A 26,636-nucleotide genomic window follows, 5' to 3' on the forward strand; every position below is an offset into this window, starting at 1 on the left:
TTTGCAGATTATTTTTAAATCCAGAACTGATCTTTACGGGGAGGAGAAACCAGGCCCAAAGTTTCTTACTATACAGATAAGGCAGCTCTTTAAACCTGGTAACAGAGGTGGAGAGACACGGTATCCTTCAGAGGGGATGAATGGAGAAACACACGTGGGTGAAACACCTCCAGTTTCTCTTCAGCCAAACATGTCTGTCCTTTGCTCCTGGAAACCAACTGATTGGCTGGTGTTCGTGGCCAATAGAGACGTGGAGGAGCAGAAAAGGTGGTCTGGCTGTTCCAAGAGGACAGTGCCAGCAGCCTCGTCAAGCGAGCTTCCTCGCAGCAGTGCTGTGCCCGCCCAGCCAGCCGCTAAAGGCTGCTTGAGAATAGTCAGAGAACGCCTGTCTGAATCACAGCTTTTTCCTTCTTTGGCAGGGAGCTGACTATTGGTTCCAAAGGCTAAACAAATGCGCCCGTGTCCTTTCTCCCGTCACAAAATGCCCACACCACCCACCCCGAGAAGCAGAGGGAACCACCCATCCTCCTTGGTGCCCGTTCGTTGCTTCCCGCCTTGGCACAAAACGGCAAAGGAAAGAGTTTGGTCTCCCGAGCAAAACAGCGGTGGCTAATTTCTTTTTTTTTGCATATAAGGGAAGTGCGGAGGCTTAAGCCCGTCTGAAAGCCACACGGGCTTCTGGCGTGGAAGCCCTGCTGCCTATTCCTAGACACGGGGTCTGGGTTGTGGTTATTCAACGATGAGTCACGCACTCTCCACATGGGCAGAGGCGCTCCTACTTTTATGACGTCCCAGGACTGAGCAAGCTTTGCTTTGGAAACGTGGTTCCCCCCGGGGCTGAGCCCTGGCGGTGGTTATATTAATATCCCGCCCGGCCACCCGCCACCCTTTCCAGGGTGGCCAGCTCACCCGCTGCTTCTGGGCAGGGCCTCAGTTCATTCCCAGAGCGACAGCAGGCTAATTGGATCAGTAGCTCCCTCCCTCCCTCCCTCTGTTAGAGGGTGGAGGAAGCCTTCGGGCCCGTGGCTCCTTGCTCGAGCTCCTTTCTTGCCAGCAGGCCTTCTTTGCCTAGAGTCCTCCAGCAGCGCCCCTCACAGGGCTCCGGGGCTCTGCCTACGTCCGCCCACCGCCAGGGAGGCGGGCCAGGCCGCCCTTCACTGTACGTCCTGCAGCTTGAAATAGGGGGAGGGGCGACAGAGAACCGGCTCTAGAGCCGGAGCGAGCGGTTGCGCAGGAGAGAGGCGGGCGGATTGATACGGGCAGGGTGGGCTCGCAAAAAAAAGGTGCCTTTCCCCTGGAGACAGCCTGTTGCGCTCCAGACGAGCCCCGAGGCTCTCGGCTGAGCGAGAGTCTCTAGAGCAGCCCCTTGGAGAGGTAAGTCTCCTAGTAACCTTTTTTCCCTGTGGGGCTCGAGTTCTTGCAGCGTCTCCAAGAGCCGGGGGGAGCGGGAGAGAAGAGAATCTGCTTTCTCGGAGCGGGCGAGGAAGGTTCCTTCGCGAGTCCTGTTCCTTGGACCTGGTCCCCGGCAAGCGCTAGGGCGCCCAGGGCCTCTTTCGCTCGGCTTCTGGGTTCGTTTTGGGAAGGGGCTCGAGCCCTCGCTTCGTGAGTGGGGGAGACAGAGCGCAGTTGTCCTCTTCGAGCCGGCAGCTGCAGCTTCCAGGAGGTAACAGCTTCTCGGGTCGGGCTGAGACTGACTGCGGCGTCCCTGTTTTCTCTCTGGACGGGAGCACGGGCGGGCAGACCTGAGCGATCGCGCGCTCTCCTCCCCTTTCCTTGTCAAGAGCATTCGCTGCCCTCTCCTTGGGCTGCGTGCGTAGGTGGGAGCAAGTCCTTCATTCAGCCTGACTGAAGGAGCCGCGATTTTGGTCTCCCACGTTGCTCCCTGCGGACATTCCTTTCTCTGGGCTCTGTGGGCAGGTAGAGGGGGCAGCAGCAGCTGTCCTGTGCTGAAACTACCACACCCACCTCAGGATCTCTGCGGGACAGAGACACCATTTTAAGTTCTCAAAAATTCGGAACGAATGAATCAGCACAGCGTTCTGGACCTGGTTCTTTTCATGTTTGCGCCCCTTCGTTTCCTCCAGCTGCTCAGGCGAGGACTTGGGGGGGGGGTCCCTCTGCTGGGGACCACGCTCCTCTGCTTGTGTGGGGTGGGTGAGAAGGAGACATAAGGTGGCGACAGAGCTCCTTATAGAATCATAGAATAGTAGGGTTGAAGGGGCCTACAAGACCATCGAGTCCAACCCCCTGCTCAGTGCAGGAATCCAAGTCAGAGCATCCCTGAGAGATGGCTGTCCAGCCTCGTCTTGAATGCCTTCAGTGTGGGAGAGCCCACCACCTCCCTAGGAATTGGTTCCATTGTCGTATTGCTCTAACCTTGTGAAGGTTCTGGGGCAAGCTGCTTCCCACACTGAAACTCGAAGCCGCAGCCCCTGCAGTGGAGTTTAGCAGCACGTCGTATTAAAGGGAAGAGGTGGCTTCAGCCACACCAATAACCCTTCTCCACCTTACTTCCCCCTTCCAGGGGCTACGTCTTGATGTTAGTAGTAGTTTAACGTTCTGGACAAAATGTCCAGAAGCATTTTGCACTAATTTCAACTTAGCCACCAGAATGAAATTTGCTCAAGCAGAAGACTAAAAAACAAAACAAACAACAACACTGCAGTTCCCAGCCAAACTGTAAATGGTGGAGTGTCCAAATAAGAGCTCAAAACACAGTAGCATTTCATATTATGTCCAACTTTGGAGGGGCTCTGGAAGCGCTGCTTTGGCCTTCTTCTGATTTCCTATAATTGGACATAGGCTTAGAGCCCAGGGCTTTGAAAGCTGGTAATGTGAATCGGAAGAGACACTCCAGTTAATGAAAAAATCTGGATAAGATGTGCAAAAGTGTTGGGGAGGCAGGTGAGAAGGTAAAGTGTGAGATAGCTTTGAGCTGTAGCTTATACAAACATAAAATCAAAGTAGCAAATCTTGTGCCTCTGATACTGGCACTAGAAGGTGGGATGCAAACCTCTGCAGTATTTACTGCAGTCTTGCACTGGTAGGTTAAGAAGAAAACAAGCATCCTTATGATCCTGAGAAGTATCTCTCTGTAAATGTCAGGCTGAGAAGCAGTTGGCTGAAGACTGAGGTAAAGACACGCAGACGCCAGGGACTGCTTTCTCAACCCATGTGATTTTGTTATCTAGCTTCAGAGATTTTGGTTTACTCTGACCGTGAAGGAAAGAGGCTAATATGCTTTGCTGATATTCTTGCACAAGGAACTTAATACTGATTTGGCGGAGAGAAAAGACCATCTGTGGTTTGTCCTTTCTTGGCCACAGGAGAGGTCAGAAGCTCCTTAAAAGAAATGTCAGAGGAGCTTTGCAAGCTGTACAAACTGTGAACCAGTCTAACAGCTTGCTGTGCCAGCTGAATTTTCCTTACTTGTTGCACTTAGCAAGATCTATTTCTTTGAAGGCTTTGTCTAAGGGAGGAAGGAGAAAAGCCACAAGCAGCTTGAAATGTGCCCTTCTGAATTTCTCATGTCTTCCAAAGATGCTAAAAGATACTAAAGTCAACTGTGAGCCTGATTGCATTGAAGTGTCTGATGCTTTAGTGATGGTTAGCAGCACACACCTTTCAGAGTGTCTCCCATCTTGTTAAAGAGTTAAAATCTTGCTTTAAAAAGGATATGCTAGTTGACTATACTTTCCTTTGAATAACTTGCAAAGGATTTCCAGCTCTGATGCAGAGAGTAAAATGACGACTGCTAGACAGAACTCTGTGTTTCTAGGTGTGAGCTGATCTCTGGGTGGAGCCGAAATGGAATTTTTCCTTGTGTGTTGCATAACTAGATACACTATGGCTCACTGGAGCTTTGTTTTGCCCTTGGGTCTTCTGATAGTAATGACTACTGAAGAAACTTAAGGATTGTTTAACATATCATGATAGTTAGGAAGCAGAAATGTATGAAGCTTGCTACAAATATGTGTCTCTCTGCCATGGGTACTTGGATCAGGTGCAATTTCATCATAGGTCTTTTTTGGTAGCAGTCTTCCTGAGTACAAAATATATCACACCCCTTCAGTGCAGGTGAGACCTGCTGCTTCTCAGGCCAGCACAAGTAAGCTTCTTCTTGCCTTCTCCTGGGTGTTGGGTGCCAGCTGCTTCTATGCTGGCTCCTCTGGGTCTCTACCACTCTGGCTTTTACTCCCTGGAGAACCACAGTAGTGCCTTCCACAAATTCAGTGCATGAGAGAACTAGAATAGGAATACTACCTCTGTGAAATGTGGGACATCCCAAAGTTAACTAGCCTGTCCATGTTCCTCACCCTTCTGCAACATGTGTCAATTAATAGTAAACAAGAAAAACTTTACTGAAAACAGCTAGAGTAATGGAATATGGAGCAAATGTACTTATAAAGAAATAAAATCAAACCTAGACTATTACTAGGGGTACATTACTAGAGAGCTTCGGCTATTGGGCAGCATTAAAATGTAATAAATGTAATAAATAAGTATTAAAATGTAATAAATAAACATGTGGCATACTAAACAGTAAGAAGTTCAGTTCTTGGTCAGTCTTCCATGCTTCTCTAAGACTGGAGCTCTGCAAGGATCCCAAACACTGGTTTTATCATTCAGCTTCACCCCCAGTGGTCTCACATTTGTAAATCTCTCAGGCAGATTGTATAGATGATTCTAAGCCAGATCTCTCTTTTCCTACTGAAGTAACATTTTAGGTCAATTTACGAGGTCTAATGTAAACAATGATTTAATTCCTTTTGCTTCAGATGCTAACTTCAAGCACAGCTTAATTGGCTGGAGTAATGTATCTGAGCTAAAGAGACAAGTTTCCCATCAGTTATAGAGGGAAGTCAGAGTTCCTGCCCTTGGTATAATTGGGAGACTATGGGAGCCCTATTTATTTATTACTTCATTTCTATACCACCCAATAGGTGAAGCTCTCTGGATGGTTCACAAAAAAATCTCAGATTATATCTGGCCCAACACTTGTACAGATCACATGTTAGACTGTGACTTCCGTACTGGCTTGGGGATAATGATCTGTGGGCAGGGAAGGCTGTAATGACTCCATTGTCATGGACAGATTTTTACCTGATTCATATTGAAATTGTGACCACTTGCAGTCCCATACAGTTTGACAACCTATATTTATGGCCCGCCTTTGGAGGCTGATAGACCCAGAAGGTTTCCTGAGGCTTCTGGGGGAGCTTCCAGCAAACTGAGCAATGGTCCTGCTGAAGCCCATGTCTCTGCCTGGAACAGGGAGAAGACAAGGGCCACTGATTCAATCGCACCCAAATGTCCTTAACCCAATAGTAGAGCTGTGTCAGCTCCCTGGTTTTCTGGAGAGCTTCAGGCAATGAAATGGTAAGGTCAACAGAAGTGGCAGAATGATGATGACTAGACACAGGTAAGAAACCATTATAGGGCTTAGTCTGCGACGATGGTTGCAAATAAATCTTATTTCTATGCCACCATTGTATCTGTGGAATTCTGACTAAATGAACCTTCTTCATGTGGTGAAGAATCTTTTCCAGATTTGCCTAAAGTATCAATAAAAGGAATCTGTGAAGGTCCTCCGAGACCAACTTGCATTGTGTTTTGCAGCTAAAACCGCTTGCATTCGTTCTGACCTGAACGCCATGGTTTCATCAAAGATGGATGCAGCCAGAACTCCAGATGCTGTTGTGTTAAATATTTTCAGCTTATGCAACCATAGGATGTGAACAAGCGCCTTGGAGGGTTGTGGCCTGTTAACTACTCTTTGGATCCTTGCCCTTCCTGACTAATAAAATCTGCCAGATCTGGGCTGATTGTGTGGACCTCAAAAGTGGTGAATGATTCCTTGAGGGGAGGCATAATGCCAACTGCCTTAAGGAAAGTAGTGGTAAGACCTGAATAGAAAAAAGTCTAACTTGGATCCTATGGTCTTGGCTAATTACTGCCCTGTATCTCATGTTACATTGTTGAGCAAGGTCCTGGGGAGGTTGTTAGCAGTCTTGGGTGACACTGATTATTTCAGTCTGGCTGTTGGCCTGGTCTTGGTACGGAAACAGCCTTTGTTGTCCTGGCGGATTATGTCCTCTGGGGAATGGACAGGGAGTGGTGAAGTGCAACCCTTTTAGTTCCCCTGGGCCTCTCAGAGGCCTTTGATACCATTGCCCATGGTATCCTTCTGGATCACCTGACCAGGGTTGGGCTGGATGGTTTGGTATTAAGCTGGCTTCAGCTTTCTCTGGCTAGGCATTCTCAGTCAGTGTCGCTGGGGGACTACTGTTCTACCCCAGAGCTCTTGGCTTATGGGATACCAAAATGTTCTATTCTGCCCTCTGTGGCCCAGAGGCATTTGTGAGAAAAGAAGATGGGAGCAACTAGAGGCTCTCACTTTGCTTTGAAGCGATTCCAGTTGCCAGTAAGAAACTTTGTTATTTTTTTTTAAAGAAATAATAAACGAGAGGGATAGAGCACCTCGGCAGGCACCAAGAAAGGTGTCCAAGGGCACACTGGTGCCCACAGGTGACATGTTGCCTACCCCTGCCCTATGCTCTTTGGTATTTACATTAAGCTGCAGGGGGGAGTCATCTGGAGTTAGGCTGAAGTGTCCTAAGTATGCTAATGACATACAGCTCAATGTTTCCAGTTGCTGATCACAGGGAGGCTGCTGAACTCCTGAACAGGGGTCTAGAGGCTGCTTGGGGATGGATAAGAGTGAACCAGTTGAAACGTAACCCCAACAAGATGGAGGTGCTGTGAGTGAGAAGGAGGCAGGTCTGGATAGTGATATGCAACCAGTCTCAGATGGAGATATGCTCTGTCTGAAAGACCAAGTTTGCAATTTGGGGTCCTCTGGCATTTGCGGCTATCTATGGAAGGACAAGTGGCTGTGGAAGCCAGGACTGCCTTTTGCCATCCGAGGCTGGTACTCCACCTGCAATGTACTTTACAGTGGGCTTGATTCCCCCCTCCCCCGCCCCAAGTTCACATATAGGTTGTAGACAAAAGCTGCACTTCTGTGTACTTCTGTGTCATTCATAAATCATACAGTGCACATGCTTTCTGCACTCTGTGCCCTAGTAATCAGCTGCTTGGCACGCATGTCCATGGCAGAAAACTCCGATGGATCTTTTCATAGGAAAGTGTGAAGTGTTTTAGCAAATACAGTCATGTCAGGTTCCACAAGGAAAAAAATGTTGTTTTGCTGAAGCATTCGTCTTGCCTCAGGTTTCTGCCTTAAACTGGCTGATGCGTTCACCTCTTTCCTGTCCTCATCTGAAATGGTACCCAGAACCTTTTTATTAATACACATCTATAGTCCCTTTAGCTGTGTAAAATGTCTTTGCAATCCTTATGTCAGTTTCTTCGTCTTTCTGTGCTACACTTTCTAGAAAGTACTGTATTCCTCATTGGAGAAGACCAGCTTAAGCTCTCCATTCCTAATAAACCAAATGGTCTATTGGCCACTTAGAACAATCGCTCTTAGCTCCAGTGAGTGAGAAGAAAAACAGATCTAATCTGTGTGTAATGAGAGGGATTGCCAATATAAACAGCTTCGGGGTAGGTTACTTTCTGGTTAATGGCTGTTGCTGTATGTAAACAAATAATTCATACCTGAAAACTCAGTTTTATGTATTTATTAACATTTTTATACCACCTTATCTGTTAAAAAGCTATCAAGGCAGTGTACAACAATTTAAAAAAATAAAACCTTACAACAATAAAAACAAGAACAGTAAAAACATTAAAAACAGTTAAAAAACTACATACTATAAAAGGCTAAATTGAAAAGATGTATCTTTATACCCTATCTAAAGGCCAAGAGAGTGGGGGCCAATTGTAGTTCTTGAGGGAGTGCATTCCATACCTTGGGAGTAACACAGGAAAAAAAAAAAGCCCTCAAAAGGGCTTCTCCCGCAGATCTTAGTACTTGGGCAGGTTCATAGTGAGACTGGTGGTCCCTTAGATAGCTGGGTCCTAAGCTGTTTAAAATCATGTCACCAAGACAAGCTGGACATTTTTGGCATGCACATCTACATGTGGGTGTTTGTGTGTGCTGAGGAGGACCACGACTAAATTAAGCCATGTAATCCTTCACAAACTACATGGCCTGCAATGCAGCCTGCTCTGTATGGCAGTCTGTACAGCCATTTGGGAGAATCATGGGTTCTTGTTGGCGTAGTCTACACTGGCATAGGCTATAGAAAACCTCGCTCTGAAATTAGGAGTGGTGGCTAACACACTTGCCTTTTGTCAGTAATCAGGCCAAGGCCAAAACTGGATCTGTGTTCACACAAGTGTTCCCAGTCTGTTCTTATTTTCCATATTGTGCTAGAAAAGTCTTCCTCTTCCTAAGTGAATGTTACTGAGCTATTCCAGGCTAAATATGTAGTATTAGATGAAGCAAGTGGCTAGCCTTGCTCTGCAAGTCTGCCTTGATTATCCCTAGAGGAAACTTATTTTGTGTGCTTTCAAGAAAAATTAACTTGCCAGTGCTGCCTGTCATAACAATATATTTCTAGACTTGAACCAAAACATACACAAGACATTAATTGTACTGCTTCTGACTTTCTGATGAATTCTAAGGGTAACCTAGCTAGTCCTCTTTGTGATATGTTTGTTTATCCAACACATGCAGGGTTGAGATCTTTCATAAGTTGTGAGACTTCACACTGTTACATACAAAAGCCAAAGAGAGAGGCAGTTCTCAGCTGTGTGCTCCATACCTTTGATGCTCTTACTCCTAGGTGGCACCAGCTGTATTACAGAGCCTGAACACCAGTAGAGTTCAGATTGATTAGTCAAATAAATTTCTGGCCCCGGCCCACCATCTGGAGAATAGAGTTACCCCTGAGAATATTGAAGTTGGCCTTCCCTACTCTACTCTTTACACTGACATTACATGGGTATTTGCTATTTCTGGTAGGAGGAAGGGAAAGGTGAAAAAGTTGGCTGGCTGTCCCATTATATAATCATCTGTGCTGCTAACAATTGCCTCATTTGATCCACAGTCTAGAGAAGAGGTGGCTGAGCCCAGTATTGACCACACAATCTGCCTCCTACACAGTTATTTCTAGCCAATTAAGGGACCAATACTGCCTGACAATACTGAGGTGTCATGTCAACAGACTAGTATTGGCATAATTTATTTCACTAACATCAAAACAGTCCTAGCAAATGCCTAGGTATGCCATGGTTAAAGATAAGGCATTACTTTAAAGGTCTTTTTATTTATATTTACAATGTTTAATATTAGCTTTTTCTTCTGTGACCACCATGATGATACAAATGAGCTCCCTCTGCATACCTCACAAGTTAAGACAAGATCTGTGTTCAATGGGATATAAAATAGCAGTGCTTGGAAGAAGTTTGTTAAAGATTTTAAGGAGGTCACATGAAAGTGAGAATTTAAGAATGGTTAGAAATCTATATGAGCCTCTGTTCTCAGATGTCGTCTAGCAGACTATAAGCTCAGGGTGTTAAACTTGTTAACTGAGTTGCTGTGCATCGCCTACAGGTTGATAGGATCTCTTAATTTTCCAGCCACTTCGTAGTTGTCCTATCAAGCTCTTTACATATATTAACTCAGTAATCCTTACAGCAAAGCTCTTGGTAGGCCAATATTATCCCCATATTACAGATGGGGTCAGAGAGATGAATGAGAGAGAAAGAGATCTCTTGCTAAGGTTAAGCAGTAAAGTCATGGCTGGACATTGAACTAGGGACTAGCTTATGCTCTTAATCATACACAGTGAAAAGTATGTGTCTCAGCATGTCTGGTATTTGTTTTAAGCCATATGGTCACAAGTGTTTATAGACCGAATAGAACAAGGGGTGGGGAACGCCTTTCAGTCAGAGGGCCGAATTCAGTTTTGGAGAAGCCTGCAGGAGCTGCACTCCAGTGATGGGTGAGGCCAAAAGGGCAAGGCCAAAGGCAAACCACAAAAATATACCAGTATATTTTAGCCTAAAGTTCTTACAGCCAGTAACTAAACCTTAGGAGGGGTATTTCAACCTTTTAGAATGGGGAAAAAACTGCAAAAGCTGGGAAACCACCAAACAATCTCTGGGAGGGGGAAAGGGGATGGGATGGGGGCATGGTCATCTGGGGAATCTTGGAGGGCCAGAATGGGACCCCAAGTGGACCACCTGAAGTTCCCCACTCCTGTAATAGAGGGTTGGTAAGGTAATCTTTTACCACAGGATCAAGCAGCATTTTGCCAGTGCCATAAATGTAAATATTCCCTCTCTGCCCCTGCAGATAAGATAGGATTAAAACTGAGGGATGTAGAACAACATTTGCGATGTAGTTTAACAGCTTTAAGGCACATTCTAGTATGTTTATTAGCTCCTTTCTACATGAAAATTAGAATCTTGGTTCCAACAGGTTAGCACTGGGTTCAGATATACTCATGAGATATGCAAGAGTGGGCAGACATGCATATTACTGGACAAGTTCACACACCACACTAAGCTACCCTAGGTTATAAGCCACCATAGTTTGGTTTTAACTTTTTAACCTGACAGACAATCGGGTACTCAGTGGCTTGCCATAGTTTATTTTCCCCCTCAGTCCTCTTGCTGGTTCCAGCATGTATCCCAGGCGCCTTTGTGACAGAACTCCTCATTTCTTCAGTCCCTATGTCAGCACTTTTCTGCAATTGGACCCCTGGGGTTGCTGGCTACTGAGGGAAAGTCCTCCACCCCCTACCCCACCTCTGCATCAAATTGCCAAATAGAATTAATTTTCTGAGCCCTTATAAACGCCGCAATGTGTTTGCAAACATTTTTTTAAATTAAGGTTTTGCGCAACAGTGCAAGACCGCTTGCCCGCTATTTAGCCCAGCATAACGATATCCCCCTCTTGTCAACACCCTTATCAATTTCATCCTCCACTTCAGGGTTTGCCTTGCTAGCAAATAACCTTTTTTAAAGGTTACTTCACCGACTCCTGAAGTAAGCATACCTGCCCCAAAAGCTCCTTTTTCAGCAGCTTTCAGCTCCCCTCCCGCTCCACTTTGTGCTTGTTGCTTCTCTCCACTGGTCTCTGTTGTTAACTGCCATATATAATATGGGATACAGAGCAGTGACTGGGATCGGTAAACATATGCAAATTTCAAGGCAGAGCAGGGATTGAGGGGGATCTGTAAAGATACACAAATTTCAGAGTAAAGATACACACATTTCAAGGCAGACAAGTGAGCAGGATTGGTAAATATATGCAAATTTCAAGGCAGAACAGTGAGTGGAATCAGTAAATATACACAAATTTCATGGCAGAGCAGTAAAGCAGAGGGGGAAATTATGCATATTTCATAGCCACAGACTTTAGAATCTGCGCACTTGCGCAACACTGGAAAAAAGGGCTGTGAACTCATTCGGGACACTCTCCGGTGTCCTTTCTTCTTGATTTTTAGGAGCTTTGGGCAGACTGAATTGAGAAGGGATGAGGGAGGATGGTGGCAGGACTAGTGAGAACACGAGGAGCGACAGAGGTTTTTGACGCTCTTGCTGGGCAGCTCTCTAGCTGTTCCCAACAACCTACAACGAAGTCACCCTACCAAGTTTGGATGTTACAACAAGCCACCCTGGACAACCCAGTAATAAGCTATGGGTTCTCAGGGTGGCTTGTTTGTGAAAAATAAACTACCCTAGAGAAACTGCACTAGATTCAGATGGCACAACAACCCACCATGAGTGATGACCCATGGTGGGTTGTCTTGTCATGTGAACCAGGTTATATTGTCAACCAGCTTTTGGTTCCACTAAAATATTTCCTTGGTCTTAATACCTGTTTAAAATTAATTTTCTTGCTTTGCTGTTTCACATGAGAAAATTGGAATGCTATGAAGATAATGTTTTAATTGGTGAATATAAAAGTCACCAGTTAAACTTCTAGAAGTTATAGCTGAATGCACAGTTTGTATACATATAGTTTGTGTAGTCTGTGGTTAGTCAAAGAATTGCCATAATGGTGGTTCTTTTCCAGCTCAACATTTTGAAGTGGTTAACCACCAAATAGGATTTGCTTGAGGAAAGCAGCAACTCAAAAACAAAAAATAATTTCTTCTATGAGATTCTTGCTCATTTTGTTGCTTGTTTTGTTGTGGGTTTGCTTTGTTACTGTCTGTGTTGGGAGTGTGGGCTGTGAAACAGCAGTGCAAGGCAACCTTAGCAGCATTGAGCTGAGAGGAGGAATTCTCTGTACGTTCCTTTATAAAGAGTAGGTAATTCTCTGGAGTACGCAGTGGTGAGCTGTGGCAAATTTCTAAGGGAAGATATACACCTATTTTTTATTTTTACCTCCAGGCTTTTACAGCATGTGTTCTCTTCTTTGCTGCTAAGGATTCCCCAAAAGGCTTTTTTCCAGGCTGAAGTCCTTGGCAGATATCTAATCTATGGCAGTGCTGCAGACTGGTATTCTAGTAAATCACAGGCCCTGCTATAGAACTTGACACAGAGCTTGCTCTCTGTCCATCTGCTCTGTGTTGCCAACATCTAAATGGAGGGGGTTGTGCTCATGAACAGATTTAGTGATTCAAAACTAGAAGCATCTTGAGAAGCAATATCTCCGTTTATAATATCGCAGACAGAAGGCTAAAGAGATGGTAGGTGAAATAGAAAACCTGGGATCAAAGTCTTGAATTGTACAGAACATAGACTAGTGTTCTGCTTCTGATTCTCCATGTAGAAATGGGTTGAGTGGGTATATGTGTATGGAGAGAAACAATGTGCTAGCAATGCTAACTGGCTGAAATGACTTCCAAAAGTGTGCTTATTGCGAGCAGTTATTACATAATCAGAAACTGAGTACCACTTGAAAATATTTGGTGCAAGGTTTGGGTTGTGCAGCTGACTAATGCCAATGGCATCCTTTCTCTTGAGCCTATGAGCTCCCCCTCACCTTTTGGAAAGTGTCACTGTTGTTCTTTCAGAAAATGTGCCTTCTGAATGTACTCGATTGTGTTGATCGATATAGTGATTATTTTAGGGCATATAAACTTCATTTTCCATGTATAGGACTTGTGACAGCAGCTGCATTGCCAAGGAAAAAGTATGCTGGGGCTGAGTTCCTATGCCAAGATCCTATCTTCTGTTAAAAATTAATGTAAATATTTGTAATGAAACTAATTAGGAGGAAGCTTTATTTTGTGCAGTATGTGTCCGAATGTTAAGCATTTTGTAGGAACGATCAGTATTGAACGTGAATGGAGATCAGCTGTAGAATAGTTTTGGGAATCACAACCTGACTTCCTTTTTCAAAAAGAATGTGCCACAACTTGTTCCTTATGCCCATTGTTTTAAAAGGGACATTAGAACAGTGTCTTGTTGGGAGAAAATAACATGATTGCTTTCAGGCATCCTGCTTTCCTAAGTATTAGGGGTCCTGAAAGTTTTGTCAATGTGTGGCAAGGGATGTGATTTTGTTGTAAAGTTAACTTGTTTCTGTTAGATGGCATCTAAATTCAAATAGGGTTTTTCCTATAATTGCGCAAACAAAAAATAGCATGTCAGGAAAAAGAGTCTAGCCTAGCTTTCTCCCTGGCATGATCTCTTCGTGTGTACATGGGGAACATTCAGGCAAGCAGACTCCCACATGCAGCCTGAAATCGTTCAGTCCAAGGAAAGTTTTGCCATTTGGTTCTGCTGATCATTTAAACTGGGCCAGAGGGGAGGTAAGGGAGAAAACTTTGTTAGGTTTTATGATGCACAGCCCCTCTAAAGCCAACTGTTGACCATATGCAGCAACAGCTCTATTCCAAGCTGGACAGAGCTTAAGGAAGAAAGTGGGACCAAACATGTTTAAAGGTATCATTTGAAGGGGAGAGAAAAACTCTTATTACTAACTCCTGATCAATCCACAGGAAGATTGGAACATAAACATACAGAGGTGCCTGTGTTACACTACTGAAAAGTAGTAGGTGAGCACTAAGGTACAGGACCTAATGTGCATACAGTTTGCTGAAGAGCACCTCTAATGCCTCACACAGCAACTATATGTATCACAAGAGTGGCACCCCTTTGCTTTTCAGAACATGGCTTTAAGTAATCAGGATTTTCAGAATAGTTGCTTCATTCCCAGTGGCTCTAGCTTCAAGCTATCCCTGGGATGTTGTCTCCATTTAAGAAACAGATGGTCCATCTTGTTATATATTGAAAGTATTGCTAATCCACTAGAATCTGGACTCCTTCTCATGCTGGGGGGTGGGGTGGGGGTGTTACTATGGGTTAATGTTTTTTAACCTTGGTAGCTCCTACAGAGTTGGGAGTAGCAACAGTGGGTAGAGCTTCTGCTAAGTTCTTCATTTCTGTGTGTGCTGAATAAAGAACAGTTGTTTTTGAGGCCTGCTGATTCCTGTAGTCATTCCTACTACCAATGCAACATTTTGTGGCGACGAGGATGGGATTTGAGAGCAAAGGGGTACCATTCTGTTCAATGCTAATGATTATACACTTGTCTACAAACCAGGAAAGGCAGTAGCTGATGCCAATGGATTGAGTCAGGTACCACTTCAAATTCCAGATTTTGTTGTACCTCCTCCCCAGGAAGTCTTGATGCTAGAAGCCCTTCCTGACCCAACTTGTCATGTTGATCAAATTGCTAGGCTAACTGCTTGAGATCCTGTACTGGCTTGTGTTTTAAAATGGGTATGGAGGGAGTGGCCAGACGAGGAACTGCCAGAAGAATGTACGCCATTCAGACGCCATCAGCATGGGATGTCTGCCCATAAGGGATGTCTGCTATGGGGAAATCGTGTCATTATTCCAGATAAGAGTCATCAAACTATCTTGAGCACACTGCATGCAGCTCATCCAGGATCGTTGTATGAAAGCATTAGCCACAAGCTATGTCTGGTGACCAGATATTGTCTCAGATATTGAAAAAACTGTAAGTGAATGCAGTACTTGTCAAGCCACTAGGCACAGTCCAGCAAGGGCACCTATGTTTCCATGGGAAGTCACCAAGAAGCCTTGGTCAAGAATCCATATTGATTTTGCAGGATCATTTCAAGGAAAAAACTTCTTGTTTGTGGTAGGTTCTTACTCAAAGTGGCTTGAAATAGTCTTAGTACTCTCACAAACAGCTGCTGCAACAATCATAGCACTGTGCCACTTATTTACAACCCATGGGTTGCTTGATACTATAGTCTCAGACAATGGGACTGCTTCTACATCTGCTGAATTTAAAACATTTGCAGACAAGAACCTTATTCGGGCTGTCACCATTGCACCTTGCCATCCCTGAGAAAATGGCCAAGCACGGATGGTGCAGACAACAAAAGATGTCCTGAAGCACATTGCAGGAGGAGACTGGCCAACATGCCTTGCCAGGTTTCTCATTGCTCAACATGTTATTCCTTGTGCAACAACAGGAATCAGTCCTGAAGAGTTACTTATGGGGCATCATCTGAAACATGGCTTGACCGTCTCCACCCCGAGTTAGCTGAAGACTTACAAAGCAAACGGGAGCAAGCTCTGGATCCTGCTTTCTCAGCTTCTACTCTGTTTATTTGCCCCACAAGTTCAGGTGTTTGCTAGGAACTATGGTGCTGGAGTGAAATGGGTTCCTTCTTCTATCACCGAGGTCACTGGACCTGTGTCATACAAGGTCCAGTGTGCAGATGGGTCAGCGTGGCATCGCCATGTTGACCAGCTGAGAAGGCCACAGTGGGAAGGCCACAGCAGAGGTAGCTGCTGAAGATCTATCTGGAACTGATGTGTTTCTCTCACTGCCGGTTGAAGCGCCAGAACCACTAAGTGATGGGAGATAGATAGATAGATAGATAGATAGATAGATAGATAGATAGATATTACATTTATACCCCACCTTTCTTCCATCATGGAACTCAACGTGGCTACATGTGGTTCCCAGGTGGTCTCCCCTCCAAGCACTGACCAGACCCAAACCTGCTTAGCTTCAGCAAGGTGGCTGTCTCAAATGCCTTCAGACTATTCCCTGGGACCAATACTCCTTCCTTACCTTACAGCACTTACTGAAAGAAAGTAATCTGTGCAATCTACACCTACTAGTTGAGTGCAGAGACCATGCTGTGAAAGGGTACCTCCTCATTGGTTGGACGGCTATAATAGCTAAGGGGGGAGGAATGCTATGTATCCTTGGTGGGGGTTAGTGTGGGTTAGTCATTGTTTTTGAACCTTGGCAGCTCCTGTACAGTTGGGAGTAGCAACAGTGCGTGAAGCTTCTGCTCAGTTCTTCATTTCTGTGTGTGCTGAATTAAGAACAGTTCTGTTTGAGGCCTGCTGATTCCTGCAGTCATTCCTACTACCAATACTACAGCAACTATATGTAACACTCTTAAGAGATGCACCCCTTTGATTTTCAGAGCATGGCTCTAAGTAATCAGGATTTTCAGAATAGTTGCTTCATTCCCAGTGGCTCTAGCTTCAAGCTACCCCTGGGATGTTGTCTGCATTTAAGGAATAGATGGTCCATCTTATATCATATTAAGAGCACTGGTAAACCAATAGCATCTGGGCGCCTTCCCATGCTGAGGAGAATGTCAGCAGTGTTTCTCATGGGTGGGTGGTGGTCCCTCCCTGATGCTCTTCTTTCTGCTATTCCCAGATAAGTTCTTCCCCCAAAGAGGCCTCTAAATTGTGCAGAATAGGCTGGTGTGCAGGTGTTGGCCTCTGGGGTTCATACTTCTGATAGCTCAGAAATTTGCCTTTCATGTTGTTTGGATTTACTTCTTCAAGGAAGCAATTTAATGAACTAGTTACAGTGGCAGGTGTGAACAATTAATCTTCCCATCATCAAAGAAGAGGAACTGATCATAATGAGTAACAGAAGCATAAAGACCCCCCTCCTTCCCTTTCCACCGCATTGTGCAATAGCTACCGACCCCTTCATGTTAATGGACTCCCAAGAAATCTGCCTCTTTATCTTCATTGGCTCTCCTATGAAATGTAGGTCAAAAAGCCAAACTTGGACGTTTTACTTTAGACTCTTGTTTTTATTATGTAGCAGTTTGGGAGATGTTTCACAAACAGGGATTATTAAATTGGGTAATGTACAGCAGGCAATTGGAACAATGGACACAGAGTTGTAGTTACTTGCTGAATATATCAGGCTTGACTGCCAAGGGTAAAAATATATGAACTGTAGTTCTGTGTATAAAAATAATAAATCAAGAGTTGTAAGTGGAGTGAGTGAGAACAGTGCCTACTTGCCAGGTTTAGTGGAAAATTTGCATGGGGAGATGGCTGATGCAAAAGCTGAGTGGTGCTAAACGCAGAGCAATTCTATACCACAGAAATGGGCAAAAGATCCTGAGGCACTGAAGTGAAAAGTGAAATATGAATCTTCACAATGAAACGAGACATGAACAGGATTTGCTGGCCGGTGTGTGTCTTCTTTTTGCAGTGCTTCACCAATGAAGGGCGCTTGCTCAAATTATTGCAGATCTGCAATGTGTTAAAAGAAAAAGCTAATTTTGCTTCATGGTTTGTTGTTTGGTTTTGGTTTTGGTTAATGCACAATTTTTCCGCTCTACTTGGCTCCACTTGTTCCTTGGCTGGTTCACAGTTCTCAGTTTGTGGCATCATTGTTCCTAAAAGTACTTGCAAATATGGAAAATACCAGGGCAAGGAACAGGAATTTTAGACTTCTAAGAGGAGTACGAGGGTACAACCTTTTCTATTGGTCAAATTACGTATCTTCTTCAGCTCTTTTAGAAAGAGGCTGAGGAATGTATAAATCAATTCTCACTAATGATGAAGTACAGAAAAGCCTCGGGAGATTGTGCTTAACAAGAAAAATGTAGGTTAAATCATTGGGAGAACTATTTGGCACTGGTGTGGGCTGCCAAATAGGAGAGTAGAACAGCACAACTCCCCAGAGTTTGTCCAGAATTGATTGGATGGTTTGGGGATGAAATCACGCCTGCCGTGACATAGAGGTGGATGGGGAGGCAGAGGGGCTACATTTTTTGAGCTGGAAGGGACCTTGGACAAAGTGTCTGATTCAGCTTTTGCAGGCAAATTTGGTGATCAGAGAGATTAGAAATTTAGACAACACAAATGGCAAAGTGTTTTGAAGGAAGTGAAATAATACAGTACATTCATGTGGAAATGAGTCAATATAAATGATACCATTACATATCAAAGTTAAAAATACCATGATCTCCAGCTGGCATCTAGGAAATATTAAGCAGTGAGTACAGATGCTATAAGTGATGGGAAATTATGCTATTTAGGGACTTGTGGGTTGAGGAGTTGTACTGTCACCTGTTCTTGTATACATTAGGTGCTTTTAGGGATATTAATTGATAGTGCGTTTTCCTGTAGCTGTGGGATGTTTACCCATGGTTTACAGATAATTAGTCCAGATGAAAGATTAAGAGATGAAGAGAGATCTGATCCCTCAACAACTAGAATAATAGAATTGGAAGGGATCTCAAAGGTCATCTAGTCCAACTCACTGCTGGTGCAGAAAATCCACTACTTGTTGTTGTTCAGTTGTTAAGTCGTGTCCAACTCCTCGTGACCCCATGGACCATAGCACACCAGGCCTTCCTGTCCTCAGCTCTCTCCCGGAGTGTGCTCAAATTCATATTCAAATCCACTACTACAGCATTCCTAGTAGAGGCTGGATGGCTACCTTTTTAAATACATCCAAAAAGGACAGCCTGCCTTTTGAGGCAGTCTATTCCATTGTTGTGCCTAAAGGTTGACTCTTCTCTGACTTCGCTTTCATCAAGGTTTCTGCTGTGGGAATGTCACTGGTGTGCCACCTTTGGGGCTGGAGCAGCTAAAGCTTTTCTAAAACTGGATTAGTGAGTTCATACAGGCCTAGATTCCAAGGGAGAGGCTGGGAATTGCTGGTTCCTGACTCCTTTCTCAACCAGGTGACTCCTCCAAGGGAGTGCCCCCTGGACAAGGAAAAAACATCCATTGCACAAGTTTGCATAGGCCATTCTTAGTGCTGTTCAGCACGGCAACAAAAGCTGCTTTGTGGAATACTAGATTATCAAGTTCCTCTTTAAAAACACACTGCAGTAGAGCTGCATTCTTGCATTGTTGCCTCCTTGGGATAAGATAATTTTTTCTGCCGTGTGAAATGAAAGCAAGTAATAAGCACTCAGGGGGTCCTATTCAGTTCATCAGTACAAAGGAAAAGGCCTTCTCTGTGGTGGAGCCCCGACTTTGGAATGCCCTTCCAAAGGAGATATGATTGGCGCCGACTGTGTTTTCTTTTTGGTGCCAGTTAAAACATTTATTTTTACCCAGGCATTTTAACATTTTAACGTGTTAATATTTTAGAATCTTTTTTAAAAGCTTACGTTACTTTTTAACTGAATTGATTTTTGTTTGGCTTGGTTGGTGAAGAGTTATTGTTTAATTTGTTTTTTAATGTGTAATTGTATGGTTTTTACATTATATTTGTTTGTATTTTTATATTGTGTACACCACCCTGGGATTCTGTGGATGAAGGTGGTTCATACATTAAAAAAAAATCCTTAAAAAGTCCAGCCTAACACAATTCTACTTATTTATATTATGTAGGGTGTAATCCTATTCATATTTAGACAGGAAAAAGTCCTACAACTCCCGGCATTCCCCAGTATGGCTGGCTGGGGAATGCTGGGAGTTTTAGGACTTGATTCTGTCTAAACATGCATGGGATTGCACCTAACATAATATAAATAAGTAGAATTGTGTTAGGCTGGACCACCTCATCTCAGTTCAGAAACACTTGAAATTTTATTTTATTTATTTACTTGTTACATTTATATCTTAGCTTTTCCTCCAAGGATCCCAAAGTGTCATAAAGGACTCTTCTCCTCTCCATTTTATCCTCACAACAATGTTGTGAGGTGGGTTAGGCCGAGAGTCAGTGACTGGCTCAAAGACACCCAGTGAGCTTCATGGCTGAGTGGGGACTTGAACCTGCATCTCCTTAGTCCCAGTCCAACACTCTAACCACTACCCTACACTGGCTCAAACTGAACACAAATGACTGGGGGGTCCTGTTTCCCACCTCCCAGCTGAGCAGAGCAGAGCAAGCTGCTCCAGCTGGTCCAGGGACTACAGAAGCAAGCGAGTGACCAGAGCGAGTGAACAGGGGGAGCAAACAGGAGTTGGCCAGGGGAGTTGCAGTGGTAGAAGAGTCAAAGGAGACAAAGGCTAAGAGGTAAGTGGGCTGCAGGAAACCCAGGGGCTGCCCTTTATCCTTCTGAGTGGCTGTGAGCTCACCAGGGGCTTCTGAAAGCTCCAACTGAATTGGGGGTGTGTGGCCTGAGTACTCCCAGCAGCTGAGTGGGCAGGAAGCTTCAGTCTGTTTCCCGCCTCCCAGCTGAGCAGAGCAGAGCAAGCTGCTCCAGCTGGTCCAGGGACTACAGAAGCAAGCAAGCTCCCAGAGAGCGAGCGACCAGAGCAAGCAGACAGGGGGAGCAAACAGGAGTTGGCCAGGGGAGTTCGGCAGGGGAGGGCAAGGGGGAGGCCCCTAAGATTTTTTTTCTTTTTTAAGTAACTTCTTTTTTTCATTTATTTGTCTTGTAACACACACTTCCACACCAGTGGGACTCTGCTTTTAATCTCTACTGAGTAGAGGAGCAGGCACAGGCTAGTCTAGAACAATCACAAAGCTAGACACAAAAAGGGAAAAGAGGCTATGGAAGGACAAGACTCTCCAGCGGTGGTGACCTGCAAGGTGTGTGCAATGTTTGTTTTCCTGCCTGAGAACAACATGGCCTACACCTGCAACAAGTGCAAGTTGATCATGCTGCTGGAAGAAAAAGTAAGTGGACTGGAGCGGCGACTGTTGACCCTCCAGGGAATAAGAGAACATGAAGAGTTCTTGGACAGGATGGGGGAACTACAGCAGCAAAGGGAAGACCACAAGCTTGAAGAGCAATGGCAAGATGAGGCAGAAGTGGGAAATGCTGAGGTGAAGAAAAATGGAGTAGAGGATACTCCGTGGAAAAGGGTGACAGTTAGGAGGAGGAGAACTAGACGCCACTATGCACCAGTGGAAGCAGTGGAGCTGTGGAACCAATTCCAGGTACTTGCGGATGAGACTGGAGGACAGCCTGCAGAGGAAGAATCACAGGGGAACCTACATGAGAGTGAGCAAGAGGCTGAAGGTCAGTCAAACAGAGGCGATGAAACCCAGGCCTACAACAAGAAGAAGGGAAGGGTGGTAGTAGTGGGAGACTCCTTGCTGCATGGGATCGAGACCCAAGTATGTCGCGAAGACCCGTGGACTCGCCAGGTATGTTGTCTCCTGGGGGGATGGATTAGAGACGTGACTGAAAGGTTTCCTACACTCATAAAGCCCACTGACAGGTATCCCTTTCTTCTCATCCATGTGGGAACAAATGATACCGCCAAGCGGAGCTATGAAGAAATCACGTCAGACTTTGAAGCTTTGGGAAGAAACTCAAGAACTTTGGGGCCCAGATAGTTTTCTCATCCATCCTTCCAGTAGTTAGAAGAGGGATAGAAAGGGAATGAAAAATACTCCAAGTGAATGACTGGCTACGAAGGTGGTGCCGATGAGAGATATTTGGCTTCTGGGACCACGGGCTATACTTCCTGGAAGATGGGCTGTTGGCAAGGGACACGTTGCACCTCACAAAGGCTGGGAAGAATGTGTTTGGCCACAGCATGAAGAACTTCATCAGGAGGGCTTTAAACTGAATCCTACGGGGAAGGGAGATATAAAGTTGGGGGTAACAATGGACGTAGGCTCATGCACTGCAACGGAGAGAACAGCTCTAATAGCACTCAATAATAGTCTTCAGACACATGTAGGAAGAAAGCCAGACCATGAAGCACATGGTCTTCGATGTCTATATACTAATGCCCAGAGTATGGGAAACAAACAGAATGAACTTGAACTCTTAATACAGGAGGGAAATTATGACTTGATAGGTATAACTGAGACTTGGTGGGATGACTCTCATGACTGGAATACAGCAATTGAAGGATATAACTTGTTCAAAAAGAACAGGAGGAACAGAAAGGGAGATGGGGTTGTACTGTATGTGAAAAAAACATATCTCTGCACAGAAATACAGGAGGATGAGCTTGGTAGCCCCATCAAGAGCATCTGGATCAAAATAAATGGAGCAAAGAATAAAAGGAACCTGGTGGTCGGAGTCTACTACTGGCCACCCAATCAAGGAGAAGACGAGGATGAAACTTTTGAAAAGCAAATAGCCAATGTTTCAAGGAAGCATGATATAGTAGTAATGGGGGAATTCAATTTCCCCGATATTTGTTGGGAGACAAATTCTGCAAAACATGGCCCCTCCAGGAAATTCCTGGAAACTTGTGTGGCGGATAACTTCCTCCTACAGAAAGTAGAGGAAGGAACTAGAGGATTGGCTATCCTTGACTTGATCCTAACCAACAGAGATGACTTAGTGGATAAAGTAGCAGTTACAGGAACTCTGGGGGAAAGCGACCATGTTGTATTTGAGTTCTTAGTTCTAATGAAAGCAAAAGCTGAGTTTAGTCAAATGGGTACCCTGGATTTTAGAAAAGCTGATTTTAATAAACTCAGAACAATGATCAGTAAGGTCCCATGGCAAGCGACGCTAATGAGAAAAGGAGTCCAAGATGGGTGGGAGCTTTTAAAAAAGGAAATTCTCAAGGCACAATTACAAACAATTCCAACAAGAAGAAAAGGTGGAAGACAACAGAAGAAGCCAATGTGGCTTCACAAAAAGCTTAGAGATGACCTGAAAACAAAAAAGGACATAAATAGGAAGTGGAAAGAAGGCAAAGTAACAAAGGAAGAGTACAGGCAGGTAGCACAGAATTGCAGGGATGGCGTCAGGAAGGCTAAAGCTGAGAACGAGCTGAGGTTAGCGAGGGGTGCTAAAAGCAACAAAAAGGCATTCTTCAGCTACGTGCATAGTAAAAAGCAGAGGAAAGAAATGGTGGTTCAGCTATTAAATAAGGATGGCAAAACGATAACAGATGACAAAGAAAAGGCAGAGGTGCTCAATTCCTACTTTGGCTCAGTCTTCTCCCAAAAGAGGGTCTATGACCCCCCTGGCAAAGGCGAAGTACAGGCTGAAGGGGCAGGATTGCAGCTTGAGATCGATAGGCATGTGGTCAAGGAACACCTAATTACTTTGAATGAGTTCAAATCTCCAGGGCCGGATGAACTGCATCCTAGAGTAATAAAGGAACTGGCAGAAGAACTCTCAGAACCGCTGTCTATTCTCTTTGAGAAATTATGGAGGATGGGTGAAGTGCCAGATGACTGGAGGAGGGCTAATGTTGTCCCTGTCTTCAAAAAGGGTAAATAGGAGGAACCTGGGAACTACAGAACAGTCAGTCTGACATCAGTCCCTGGGAAAATTCTGGAGCAGATGATAAAGCAATCCATCTGGAAGCACCTTGAAAACAATGCAGTGATTACTCATGGATTGTCAACAAGCCAACATGGATTGTCAAGAATAAGTCCTGCCAGACGAATCTGATCTCATTTTTTGATCAAGTAACCTCCCTTGTGGACCGTGGGAATGCTGTAGACATCATATACCTCGACTTCAGCAAAGCTGTCGACAGAGTGCCCCATAATCTCCTGATGAGCAAACTAGCTCAAAGTGGGCTAGATGAAACAACAATCCGGTGGATCCACAGTTGGCTACAGAATCGGACTCAAAGAGTGCTTATCAATGGGACCTTCTCAAACTGGGGAGAGGTAACGAGTGGGGTACCACAGGGCTCAGTCCCTGGCCCAGTGCTCTTCAACATTTTTATTAATGACTTGGAGGAGGAGGTGCAGGGAATGCTGATCAAATTTGCAGATGACACAACATTGGGTGGGATAGCTAATACTTTGGAAGACAGAAACAAAATTCAAAGTGATCTGGATAGACTGGAGCGCTGGGCAGAAAACAGCAGAATGACATTTAATAGGGAGAAATGCCAAATTCTGCACCTAGGAAAAAGAAACCAAATGCACAGTTACAAGATGGGGGATACGTGGCTCAACAACACTACAAGTGAGAAGGATCTTGGAATTGTTGTCGATCACAAGCTGTATATGAGCCAACAATGTGATGTGGCTGCAAAAAAGGCAAATGCTCTTTTGGGCTGCATAGCTTCCAAATCCAGGGAAGTACAAGTTCCCCTCTACTCAGCACTGGTTAGGCCTCATCTGGAGTACTGTGTCCAGTTCTGGGCACCACACTTGAAGAAGGATGCAGACAAACTGCAGAGGGTTCAGAGGAGGGCAACAAAGATGATCAGGGGACTGGAAACAAAGCCCTATGAAGAGGGACGAAAGAACTGGGCATGTTTAGCCTTGAGAAGAGAAGACTGAGGGGAGATATGATAGCGCTCTTCAAGTACTTGAAAGGTTGTCCCAGAGAGGAAGGCCAGGATCTCTTCTCGATCATCCCAGAGTGCAGGACATGGAATAATGGGCTCAAGTTACAGGAAGCCAGATTCCGGCTGAACATCAGGAAAAACGTCCTGACTGTTAGAGCAATACAGCAATGGAACCAATGACCTAGGGAGGTAGTGGGCTGTCCCACACTGGTGGTGTTCAAGATGAGGCTGGACAGCCATCTGTCAGGGTTGCTCTGACTTGGATTCCTGCATTGAGCAGGGGGTTGGACTTGATGGCCTTGTAGGCCCCTTCCAACCCTACTATTCTATGATTCTATGACCGTCCTAACTATACCCTGAGCCTCAAATCTTGAAAATAATACCTGTACTTGCTTATGTGCTTTGTGTTTGGATGTAACACTGGGTAGCTAAACGTTTTAGCTTTTGTAATCTACACAAACTTGTTTCTCAGTTGGTATTCCCAAAGAACTATATACATCTACTCTGTGTTGAATGTGCCCCTGAGGGGAGTTTATTTGTTTCTGTGCTGTTGCTGCTGCTCTCTACAGTGGAGAAGCCCATTGCTCTTGTTGACAAGGAGACTCAGATGGATACACTTCTCTAATACACCCAGATAGTGCCTGGGAACTTGAGTGGAAGTACTGAAGGGTGGTGCACAGGGAGAGGCTCTGTTTTCAGTAAACCTTTAGAGGTGGATAATTTCCTTGCTACCTGGAATGTGTGTGCACACAATGAAAGCAGTTCATATATTTAAAAGCTATGGGCCATTCCCTTCAAGTACTTATTTATTTGATTTGTACCCCACCTTTCTACCAAAAAAAATGGTAAAAGGAAGCTTACAGGCACAATTAAAATTGATTGAAACAATAAAACAATACATGGGAAATTTCCCCCATTTTTAAAATTGGGCTTATTCTATACTTGTCTCTTACACAGAAATTCCCAGATTAAGTCCAGAAATTCGAGATTGTTAAAGAAAGCAAGAACATATTTGTTTGAATCTTAAAACCATCTAAATAAGAACATTCCTTTTGAGCTAGAGGTTCAAGACTTTGTTTCTAGTGACTTTGGTGTTGTATTAGGGTAGCCTTGTGTCTTGGATCTGAAATGAGTTTATGTGTTCCAGAGGCTGTATGAATAAGAAACAGACTAATGGATGCAAGGAGCTTCTGAAGATGGAGGGGGTTTGAAAGACAGAATTACTATAGTCTGAGAAATTGGATCTTCTGCAGAAGAGCTATTTTTTCCATATATGTATATTAAAACCCTTAAAAGTAAAAACAAAAGGGCATCTGGCACATTAAACACTAGGAGTGGCAAATGCCAAAGAGGAAGCCCTGTTAAAGTAACTTGTCAATTATTATACTAGGGCTATCCCTAGTTTGGCTTAGAAGGTGTAAGCAGTTCTGTGGGTGATGGGTATGTGTCTGAAAACTTTAGTGTTCCCCTCTTCAACATTCCCATATGATGTTGTGCATAAGTCAGCTATATTCTGCTTGCAGAAATTTAGAGCATCACCAGGGGTCAATTTGGAGCCAAGCCAGCTGGATAAACGTCATTTCTTAGCTTCTGCGATAGAAGAAATCCACTTGCTGACTCACACTAAGGAGGCATGATGTGGAAATTGCAGAGGAATTAACCTGAGACCTCTGTGCCCTTTGTTCTTGCCCTCTGACTCAGGTTTCTTTCTAAATAGATGGAGACTGTCAGCTATTTTCCACCTCTGCTCCCATGTAAGATAGTAAATCCGGTGCTAGAATCAGAAGGGTGAAAGTCTAATTATTGCCCCCTTTGGCAGTGAAGATGTCTCTGCAAGTCCCTGAAATGCTTCTGTGAGGCCATCTGTCTTTGTGTCTGGAGAATTTCCACTCACTGTTTTTGAGGTGTCCCCGCTTAATGCAGACTTCTAGCTCTTTTGTTTGTAGGGAGAAGTTTGAATATGTGGTACTTAGTTGCTGAGCACCCTTTGCTGACCCCTATGTCACAGGAATGCAAGTGATGCTGAGATGATTCTCTGAGTTTTACTAGATCATGGTCACATTCGGAGCTTGAGCACTTAGAGTAAAGAGGAGCATCATGAAGCCGCTTCTTGTTTTTAAGAATATAGATATTCGTGACACACACACCTCTACCAAAAGAAGGGCATGCTCACTCTTTTCAACCTTGTGATAACTTGTTTTGTTTTACTCCATTTCATTTTATTTTTTATTTAAGGATTGTTTTTCTCATCTTTTAAAAACTGAAAAAAAGTCCCCCAGTTGTAATAGGACTTTAATGTATCCTGTTTAAATTGA

General features: G+C 44.4%; 2 protein-coding genes across 7 annotated transcripts in view; one reads left to right on the forward strand and one right to left on the reverse strand.

The window, feature by feature from the left end:
* Nucleotides 1-1,115, reverse strand: part of DDB2 (damage specific DNA binding protein 2) — a 52,027-nt gene extending 50,912 nt beyond the window's left edge. Inside the window, exon 1 of one of the 2 annotated variants that reach the window (XM_084849849.1) lies at nucleotides 910-1,115. The gene's annotated coding sequence lies outside the window, so the exon portion shown is untranslated. The remainder of the gene's footprint in view (nucleotides 1-909) is intronic. The other variant, XM_084849840.1, reaches the window with a different exon arrangement.
* Nucleotides 1,116-1,317: 202 nt separating this feature from the next.
* The window catches only part of PACSIN3 (protein kinase C and casein kinase substrate in neurons 3), a 43,782-nt gene continuing 18,463 nt past the window's right edge, over nucleotides 1,318-26,636 (forward strand). For 4 of the 5 annotated variants that reach the window (XM_084849887.1, XM_084849917.1, XM_084849945.1 and 1 more), the window contains exon 1: nucleotides 1,318-1,374. The gene's annotated coding sequence lies outside the window, so the exon portion shown is untranslated. Of the gene's footprint in view, nucleotides 1,664-26,636 lie in introns of all 5 variants that reach the window. The other variant, XM_084849895.1, reaches the window with a different exon arrangement.

Source organism: Heloderma suspectum, chromosome 1 (genome assembly GCF_057233095.1).
Source record: "Heloderma suspectum isolate Gila_16-S chromosome 1, 16-S_ref, whole genome shotgun sequence".
NCBI lineage: Eukaryota > Metazoa > Chordata > Lepidosauria > Squamata > Helodermatidae > Heloderma > Heloderma suspectum.